We start from the raw sequence: 11,160 nt of genomic DNA on the forward strand, positions 1-11,160 counted from the left end.
TATGAGGTGGGTAAACGTCAGGGGACAGGTAGATGCTGAAAACAGGGTGGGGGACAGAGGGCATAGGCGTAGGAACGGGGGGGGGGGGGGCAGCTTGACCCCCCCACAAACATGATGCGTCGCCCCTTTCTGTACTAGCCGGCTGTCTGTGGTGCCCCCCCTGTCATTTTGTTCTGGATCCGCCCCTGAGTGTATGCCCAGCTTAAGATTCACACTGTTGATTTGGACAAATCAGAAGATAAATCTTATTTAAAAACAATAGTGCAGTATTAGCGCCTGGTGTGCAGATTTGTACTCATGCTTAAGGATAGTTGAAATACGTAAAATGAATTGTTTTGCAGCACTTAATAGTACGTGTAGGAGTATACTAAACTAGTGAACAATCTCTAATACTAACTACAGTAAGCTAATACTTTAGAAACAAAAGACATAAATGAAATATACTATAATAAATAAATAAATTTATATATTTAAAACAAGCTGTTCAATCACAATATGAATAATCCAGACCAAGACTGAATAAATGTTCAGCAAATGCCAGAATACCGATCTCTCCGAACCAAGATACAGTATAATCATGTGTAATAGCCAGGATCACTGGTATTTTGTATTTTGGTTTGAATGTTTTCACAGCTGATAAATGAAGCCTTGTGGTAGTATGCCCTGTGTACTCACTGCAAGAACTGTGGGCAGAAAGAACATTTGACTAAGGGCCTCATTTAGACCTGATCACAGCAGCAAAATCTTTCTCTAATAGGCAAAACCATGTTGCACTGCAGCTAGGATATAGAGTATGTACAGAGAGAGTTAGATTTGGGTGGGTTATATTGTTTCTGTGCAGGGTAAATACTGGCTGCTTTATTTTTACACTGCAATTTAGATTTCTGTTTGAACACACCCCACCAAAATCTAACTCTCTCTGCACATGTTACATATGCTACACCTGCACTGCACATGGCTTTACCCATTAGAGAAAAAGGTTGCTGCTGCGATTAGCTCTGAATTAGGCCCTATGTTTCACTTATGGTCTCCACTAAAGCTAATTAGCTAAATGAACAGCCTGCCAGTGTTTGTAGTAAATGATAAAGTAGCATAACCATATTTGTACACAATATTAATAAATGCAAGTAAAGTTGTTCAATATTAAGTTAAATAAAATGTAAAGGAAAAAATAGCAGCGCTAATGGAATAGTATGAATGAATCTAATAAGAAGGATTGAGTGAAAAAATTCTTAAATTTAATAAAACATAAGTTTTAGGCCTCAATAAAAATTGGATGCAAGATCCACATATAACAATTTAAAACAATGAAAACAGCAATTGAGGGTCAATGATGCATAGTTGCCTATCACATTAATATCCATTCCTAGTATTATGCCTGGAACATATAGCAGATAAAAACAGACTGACAGCGCAGTCACACCAATACACTTTACCCAAAGACCGCTAGAGGTGTAGTCCCTTAAGAGTGTCTCTGATGTTTATACTCAAAACCAGCCAGGTTCGGGGATCCTCATTTAGTACGGTGTCCTCTTTGTGGAGATGGGGTGATGGTGTTCCAAGTTGTTGGATGTTTTGTCCCGTTTTATCTGCAGATGGCAAAGTCCAGTATTTGGTCCGGATGTGATTTGGCAGCAAAAAGATAGCACAATTGATGACCCAAGTAGCCTCCTCCTGACGCGTTTCGCTGCGAGCAGTGCAGCTTTATCAAACCTTTTCCAGGCATAATACTAGGAACGGATATTAATGTGATAGGCAGCTATGCATCATTGACCCTCAATTGCTGTTTTCATTGTTTTAAATTGTTATATGTGGATCTTGCATCCAATTTTTATTGAGGCCTAAAACTTATGTTTTATTAAATTTAAGAATTTTTTCACTCAATCCTTCATATTAGATTCATTCATACTATTCCATTAGCGCTGCTATTTTTTCCTTTGGTTTTCTTTGATGTATGGTTGGGGTGTGACTACCCCCACTACGTTATAGCAGCAGCATTAGAGACACAGCACCTGAAAGCGCCCAATCTTCCATTTGTTTGGTAGATTTCTTAAATAAAATGTAACCTGATACACATCTTACACAAGATATTAATATTTCTGTTATTTATAGATGGATTCCAGTAGCTCTAGGCAATGGGTTCAATTAGGTCCAATGCTATGTACACACTATACAATTATCTGGAAAATTATCTCCCAGATCTAGCTGTCTGGAATGAAAATCTGGTAATGGATGAGAGCAAATTACAATCTATCATTTAAATTGTATATATATTAATACCATTCGCTCCCAAACAATGCAAAACGGACAACAACCGTCATTCATCCAAGTTGGTTAAATTTGTGTTTAACCAATTTGTATGAACAACAGGGTTTGTTCATTTTCCAGTGTTTGGGAGCAAATGATAGATTGTAATTTGCTCTCATCCATTACCAGATTTTCATTCGAACCAATTAGATCTGAAGATAATCTGTCAGATAATTGTATAGTGTGTACATAGCTCTACAGCAAGAATATTATACTCCACAGCAGAAACAGTATAATGGTAATGAAGATACATAGTCATTCCTTCCAGTTTCAGTCTCAAAGAAAAACCAAGAAAAGTACAAGCTGCTTTAAGTGCAATCAATCAATTTCTATAATATTATAATCATTATTTGTTAGTTAATACACAAAACTGTGTCCTACAACCTTCCCATAAATTGTCACACAATACACATGATATCAGTCCAAATGCAGCCTACTTTCATAAATGCATGGACTCCAAAATCATCAATGTGCAAAAAGCAAAATATAAAAGAAATACAAGAAAATTGAAAGAAAATAAAGATTTTGTGAATTGAAGCTGTTGCCATGTTTTTTTTTATCTCTTTAGTATTCAAGTGATATTATGCCAAACAAATATGGCCCTCATTCCTAGTTGTTCGCTCACCAGCTGCTTTTAGCAGCATTGTACATGCTAGGCCGCCGCACTCTGGGAGTGTATCTAGTCTTAGCAGAATTGTGAACGAAAGATTTGCAAAAAATGCTCGTAAATATTTTCCTGCAGTTCCTGAGTAGCGCCAGACCTCCTATCTTGTGATCACCTCAGTCAGTTTGTGACGTCAAAGCAGGAACTAAACACGCCCTGCGTTCGGTCAGCCACTCCCCTGTTTCTCCAGGCATGCCTGCGTTTTTTCCCTTGACACGCCAGCGTTTTATAGCAAACTCCCTGAAAACGCTGAGTTGCCGCCCAGAAACACCCACTTCCTGTCAATCAAACAACGGACACTCGAGCGACTGAAAAACGTTGCTCGAGCTCCAGTAAAACTACTAAGTTCTGTGTTATATTACTTAGCGCATGCGCGCTGCGTACCATGCGCATGCGCATTTTCCACCTGATCGCTGCGCTGCGAAAAATGGCAGCGAGCGAACAACTCGGAATGACCACCTATGTTCACAGTTATGAATTTTCAAATTTGTAACTAAAAGTTGCAATAATGTATCAAAACGAGAGGTTGTCAATTATGTACAGTAGCTGAAGTAATGAAAGTGAAAGACTATCGGGGTATTACAACATTACAGTATATAGCAAAACAATTACACCAATGCAAAGCACATTGATATAAGTGACTGAGAGCAGGCTCACTAATAAAAGACAGCTGCTTTATCTACACAATTCTGATTAGTGAGGTTTATGTTATAAATACTAAATAAATACATAATGTAGAATGGAAATCAATTGAGAGCGGGAAATTTAAAAAACACAGCTGAGCTATTCAATAGCAGGCTGAAATTGAGATGCAGTGATATCTATAGAAATCACAAAAAAAAATTCACGCACTCCAAGAGAAAGTCTGATCACCGTGACTTGCTCTGGCACCTTGGTGGCACTTTCCCCCCAATGACTAATTAAGCCATTGAAAGTTTCCAGTTAGCTCAATTAGTCTGTAATTACTCACCTGCCCAGAAGCCCTTTAGTCGTTCAGCATCCTCCAGGACTCCCAAAGAATGTTGGCACAGGGAGCCTGTTCTGGGCCAGCCACTGGATGAATTTGGAAGAAAACTTCACAGAGTGGTAACATTTGATCCCAAAGACATGGGATCAAATGTTACCCAGTGGACCTCATGTTGGTGTATGCTGGGCCAAACTTTGACCCAGGGATCCTCTTCTGGACCTTCCATAGGATGGATTTTGAGAAAAACTTCACACAGTAGTAACATTGGATCCCAGAAGACATACTAGGGGGATGGGGCCCAGTTCAACCTCCCTTTGGTGTACGCTAGGCAGAAATTTGGGATAGGGAACCTTTTCTGGGCCCTCCACTGGATGGATTTGAATGAAAACTATAATGAACTGTAATATCCGATAGAAATAACCATAATTCAATTACCATAAATAATCATATATCAATTAACTAAAATAACTTACAGTAATGAAGATGTGAAGACAAAAAAATGTAGAGTACCCAAAAGCCTTGGAATAACAACATTGGTAACAAGGAAAACTTTAAACCAATCCCACAATGGAAAAGTGATTATAAACTGGAACAGAAAGAAAAACTAGGGATCTGAGCTACTGGTGACTCCCCAAAAACAAAAATGACACTGGGCAGCCATCTCATGAGTGTGTTGGTAGAGCTACTAAGCTAATGATTATTTTTAATATGTTGACAGTAACATCCAACTAATTGATAACTTAATACAGTGGGATAAATAAGTATTGAACACATCGACATTTTTCTCAGTAAATATATTTGTAATGGGGCTATTGTAATGAAATTTCACCAAATGTCATCAACAACCCATGCAATCCACACATGCAAAGAAATCTAACCATTAATGTCCATAATTTAAGTAGCAACTTCAGTTTGGCTACTTTCAGTTTTACCCCTGACACTGTTAATAATGGTCCACGTCTGGTATACACTTTACAGCAATGGTACAGGAACAAGTTAGAGAAATGGTTCTCAAACCCACCCCTCGAGTATTCCAAGAGTTCATGTTTTGAGGATTTCTGTCTGTTGAAACAGTTGGATAATAACTGACCCAACAAAATGAAGAAATACACAAAACATGACCTATTGGCGGAGCTTGAAGACTGGTGTTGAGAATCCCTGTGCTACAGCAAAGTCAGATATTAATAGCTGGTTTGGCTCCCAAATAAAAAGCAGGCAGGGCACAAGACACACAGATTAGTCAGAAGTCAAAACCAAAGTCAGTACACAGTAAGCCTTTACAAGAGCATAGTGTGCCAAACTAAATATATCGCTGGCAATAACTCTGCACTGACAGTTAGGTGATATCCCACATTAGAGCAAGCGTATTGCGTCTCTGAAGGTACAGTATGTATGGGTTAATTTATCAATAGAATGTACTGTATGTGAATATGTTGTATCCTACTCACATGTGTCATATCTATAACTCTGAATATGCTGATTTTTCATGGAAGAGTTTCCAATCATAACTTTCATATATTTTTATGTCTGAAGTAAAGCACAAAAAATAGAGCAAAAAAACAAAACAAAACAAGTAACTGCACCTAGGCAAATCATGTTGCACTGCAGGTGAGGCAGATGTAACATGTTCAGAAAGATTCAGATTTGAGTGGGTTGTATTTAAAATAAAATCTAAATTGCATTGTAAAAATAAAGCTGTCAGACATTTGTGGGCAACATGCAAAAGCAGTCAGTATTTACCCTGCACAGAAAAATATAAATGCATTTGCTCCCCTTGCATTCCAACATGTTCACAGCTAGGTTGCGCTTCTTAGGCTACTGGACACCATTAGCTCCAGAGGGTTCGAACACAGGCAGAGGTCCTCGGTTGTTCTTTCCCGGAGCCGCGCCGCCGCCCCCCTCGGAGAGCCAGAAGATCAGAAGTTGGTGATGAAATCGGCGGCTGAAGACTCCTGTCTTCATTAAGGTAGTGTACAGCACCGCAGCTGTGCGCCATTGCTCCCACTGCACACCACACACTCCGGTCACTGTAGGGTGCAGGGCACTGGGGGGGCGGCGCCCTGGGCAGCAATAAGAATACCTTTGGCATAAAAAAGACACATAATACAGTCTGTGACTGTATATGTGTAAAACCATTTTTTAGTCAGAAACAGCGGGAGGGGGTGGGGCCTTCTTCCTCAGCACACCAGCGCCATTTCTCTTCACAGCTCCGCTGGAAGGATGCTCCCCAGGCTCTCCACTGCAGTCTCCTGGCACTAAGAGGGTAAAAAGAGAAGGGGGGCACATACATTTAGGCAAAAAAATGTATTTATACAGCAGCTATTGGGAAAAAGTCACTTCTAGTGATGTATCCCTGTGTTATATAGTGCTGTGGTGTGTGCTGGCATACTCTTTCTCTTTCTCCCCATAGACCTTGTGGGGTCCTGTCCTCAGTCAGAGCATTCCCTGTGTGTGTGCTGTGTGTCGGTACGGCTGTGTCGATATATTTGATGAGGAGGGTTACGTGGAGGCAGAGCAAGTGCAGATAAATGTGGTGTCGCCCCCGTCGGTGCCGACACCTGATTGGATGGATATGTGGAAGGTCTTAAATGACAATGTAAACTCATTACAGAAGAGATTTGATGATGTTGCTGCCGGGGACAGCCGGGCTCTCAACCCGGGCCTGCCCAGGCGCCTCAGAGGCCGCCAGCGTCTCAAAAATGCCCACTATCTCAGTTGGTTGACACAGATGTCGACACGGAGTCCGACTCCAGCGTCGACGATGATGAGGCACTATTACAGCCCAAAATGACTAAGGTCATCCGATACATGATTATTGCAATGAAAAATGTATTACACATTTCAGAGGCTGACCCTGTCCCTGACAAGAGGGTAAATATGTTTGGGGAGAAAAAGCAGCCAGTGACTTTTCCTCCGTCACATGAATTAAATGAGTTATGTGAAGAAGCGTGGTCTTCCCCTGATAAGAAAGTGGTGATTCCCAAGAGAATAGTAATGGCGTACCCTTTTCCCACCAATGGATAGGTTACGCTGGGAATCCTCCCCTAGGGTTGACAAGGCCCTGACGTGCTTATCTAAAAGAGTGGCCCTGCCGTCTCAGGATACGGCTGCTCTAAAGGATCCTGCGTATAGGAAGCAGGAAGGTAAACTGAAGTCAGTGTATACACACTCTGGTACTCTACTGAGACCGGCTATTGCTTCAGCCTGGATGTGCAGTGCTGTAGCAGCATGGACAGATACTCTGTCGGAGGGGTTAGATACCCTGGACAGGGATACCGTATTGCTAACCCTTAGCCATATTAAAGACGTTGTCTTGTATATGCGGGATGCCCGGAGGGATATTTGCCTGCTGGGCTCTAGAATAAATGCAATGTCCATTTCTGCCAGGCGGGTCTTATGGACTCGGCAATGGACAGGGGATGCCGACTCTAAAACACACATGGAGGTTTTGCCTTATAAGGGTGAGGAGTTGTTTGGGGACGGTCTCTCGGACCTCGTATCCACAGCAACAGCTGGAAAGTCAACTTTCTTGCCACAGGTTTCCTCACAGCCTAAAAAAGCACCGTATTACCAAATGCAGTCCTTTCAGAGGGGCGTCCATTCTTGCTAAAGGCGGGGGTAGAGGAAAGAAGCTGCATCATGCAGCCAGTTCCCAGGAACAAAAGTCCTCCCCGGCTTCCACTAAGTCCACGGCATGATGCTGGGGCTCCACAGGCGGAGCCAGGAGCGGTGGGAGAGCGTCTCCAACACTTCAGCAATCAGTGGGTTCACTCACAGGTAGATCCTTGGGCTATACAGATTGTATTGCTGGGATACACGCTGCAGTTCGAGGTGACCCCCCCTCACCGTTACCTAAAATCCGCCTTGCCAGCTTCTCCCACGGAAATGGAGATAGTCCTGATGGCTATTCAAAAGCTGTTCCTCCAGCAAGTGATTATAATGGTACCCCCCCTTCAGCAGGGAAGGGGTTACTATTCCACACTGTTGTGGTACCGAAACCGGACGGTTCGGTAAGACCCATTTTAAATTTTAAATCCTTGAACATTTACATGGAAAAGTTCAAGTTCAAAATGGAATCGCTCAGAGCCATCATTGCCTGGAAGAGGGGGATTTTATGGTATCTCTGGACATCAAGGATGCGTACTTGCATGTCCCCATTTATCCGCCTCACCAGGAGTACCTCCGGTTTGTGGTATAGGACTGTCATTACCAGTTCCAGACATTGCCGTTTGGTCTATCCACGGCACCGAGAGTCATTACCAAGGTAATGGCAGAGATGATGGTACTTCTCCAGAAGCAAGGAGTTACAGTTATTCCGTACTTGGACGATCTCCTCATAAAGGCGAGGTCTGGAGAGCAGTTGTTGATCAGCGTAGCACACTCTCAGGAAGTGTTGCTACGGCACGGCTGGATTCTGAATATTCCAAAGTCGCAGCTGATTCCTATGAAGCGTCTGCCCTTCCTGGGCATGATTCTGGACACACAACAGAAGAAGGTATTTCTCCCGGAGAAGAAGGCTCGGGAGTTAGTGACCCTGGTCAGGGATCTCCTGAAACCAAAGCAGGTGTCAGTGCATCACTGCATGCGAGTCCTGGGAAAGATGGTAGCATCATACGAAGCCATTCCTTTCGGCAGGTTCCATGCCAGGATCTTTCAGTGGGATCTGTTGGACAAGTGGTCCGGATCGCATCTTCAGATGCATCGGCTGATCGCCCTGTCCCCGAGGGCCAGTGTGTCTCTTCTTTGGTGGCGGGCAGAGTGCTCATCTTCTCGAGGGCTGCAGGTTCGGCATACAGGACTGGGTCCTGGTGACCATGGATGCAAGCCTCTGTGGATGGGGGGCAGTCACTCAGGGAAGAAACTTCCAGGGGCTGTGGTCAAGTCAGGAGACTCTTCTGCACATAAACATACTGGAATTAAGGACCATATACAATGCCCTGAGTCAAGCGGAGCCCCTGCTTCGAGACCAACCAGTGCTGATTCAGTCATATAACATCACGGCAGTCACCCATGTAAACCGACAGGGCGGCACAAGAAGCAGGGTGGCGATGGCGGAAGCCACAAAGATTCTTTGTTGGGCGGAGAATTACATACAAGCACTGTCAGCAGGGTTCATTATGGGAGTGGACAACTGGGAAGCAGACTTCCTCAGCAAGCACGACCTCCACCCGGGAGAGTGGTGGCTTCATCAAGAAGTCTTCGAGCAGATTGGAAATCGGTGGGAACGGCCACAGGTGGACATGATGGCGTCCCTCCTAAACAAAAAGCTAAAAAGATATTGCGCCAGGTCAAGAGACCCTCAGGCGATAGCTGTGGACGCACTGGTAACTCCGTGGGTGTTCCAGTCGGTATATGTGTTTCCTCCTCTTCCTCTCATACACAAAGTACTGAGAATAGAATGAGAACGATACTCATTGTTCCGGATTGGCCAAGAAGGACTTGGTACCTAGAACTTCAAGAGATGATCACAGAGGACCCATTGCCTCTGCCTCTCAGACATTACCTGTTGCAGCAGGGGCCCTGTCTGTTCCAAGACTTACCGTGGCTGCGTTTGATGGCATGGCGGTTGAACGCCGGATCCTAGCGGAAAAGGGTATACCTGATGAAGTAATTCCTACGCTGATAAGAGCTAGGAAGGATGTGACAGCAAAGCATTATCACCGCATATGGCAGAAATATGTTGCTTGGTGTGAGGCCAGGAAGGCCCCTACAGAGGAATTCCAGTTGTGTCGTTTTCTGCATTTCCTACAGTCAGGTGTGACTATGTGCCTCAAATTAGGGTCCATAAATGTTCAGATCTCGGCCCTATCCATTTTATTTAAAAAAGAACTGGCTTCACTGCCTGAGGTTCAGACGTTTGTAAAGGGAGTGCTGCATATTCAGCCACTTTTTGTGCCACCAGTGGCACCCTGGGATCTTAATGTTGTGTTGGATTTCCTGAAATTCCACTGGTTTGAGCCACTTAAGACCGTGGAGCTAAAATATCTCACGTGGAAAGTGGTCATGCTATTGGCCTTAGTTTCGGCTAGGCGTGTGTCAGAATTGGCGGCTTTGCCATGTAAAAGCCCCTATCTGAGCTTCCATATGGACAGGGCAGAATTGAGGACTCATCCCCAATTTCTTCCTAAGGTGGTATCATCGTTTCATTTGAACCAAACTATTGTGGTGCCTGTGGCTACTAGGGACTTAGAGGATTCCAAGTTGCTGGATGTAGTCCGGGCTTTTAAAAATGTATTTTTCCAGAATGGCGGGAGTCAGAAAGTCTTACTCACTGTTTATTCTGTATGCTGCCAACAAGGTTGGTGCTCCTGCTTCGAAGCAGACTATTGCTCGCTGGATCTGTAGCACAATTCAGCTGGCTCACTCTGCGGCTGGATTACCGCATCCAAAATCAGTAAAAGCCCATTCCACAAGGAAGGTGGGCTCTTCTTGGGTGGCTGCCCGAGGGGTCTCGGCTTTACAGCTTTGCCGAGCTGCTACTTGGTCGGGTTCAAACACATTTGCTAAGTTCTACAAGTTTGATACCCTGGCTGAGGAGGCCCTTGAGTTTGCTCATTCGGTGCTGCAGAGTCATCCGCACTCTCCCGCCCGTTTGGGAGCTTTGGTATAATCCCCATGGTCCTTACAGAGTCCCCAGCATCCACTAGTATGTCAGAGAAAATAAGAATTTACTCACCGGTAATTCTATTTCTCGTAGTCCATAGTGGATGCTGGGCGCCCGTCCCAAGTGCGGACTTCTTCTGCAATACGTGTATATAGTTATTGCTTACTAAAGGGTTATTGTTATGAGCCATCTGTTTATTGAGGCTCAGTTGTTGTTCATACTGTTAACTGGGTATGGTTGTCACAAGTTGTGCAGTGTAATTGGTGTGGCTGGTATGAGTCTTACCCTGAATTCCAAATCCTTTCCTTGTATTGACAGCTCTTCCAGGCACAGTTTCCCTAACTGAGGTCTGGAGGAGGGGCATAGAGGGAGGAGCCAGTGTACACCAGATAGTACCTAATCTTTCTTTTAGAGTGCCCAGTCTCCTGCGGAGCCTGTCTATTCCCCATGGTCCTTACGGAGTCCCCAGCATCCACTACGGACTACGAGAATAGAATTACCGGTGAGTAAATTCTTATTTTTTGCTTTAATTCTAACTAAGAATCAAGCCCTTTACATACACAAGATAATTTTGGGTCTTCTTGTAAGATTGTTTTTATTTGTACACCTTTAGTGAAT

The sequence above is a fragment of the Pseudophryne corroboree genome, chromosome 7 (genome assembly GCF_028390025.1).
Source record: "Pseudophryne corroboree isolate aPseCor3 chromosome 7, aPseCor3.hap2, whole genome shotgun sequence".
NCBI lineage: Eukaryota > Metazoa > Chordata > Amphibia > Anura > Myobatrachidae > Pseudophryne > Pseudophryne corroboree.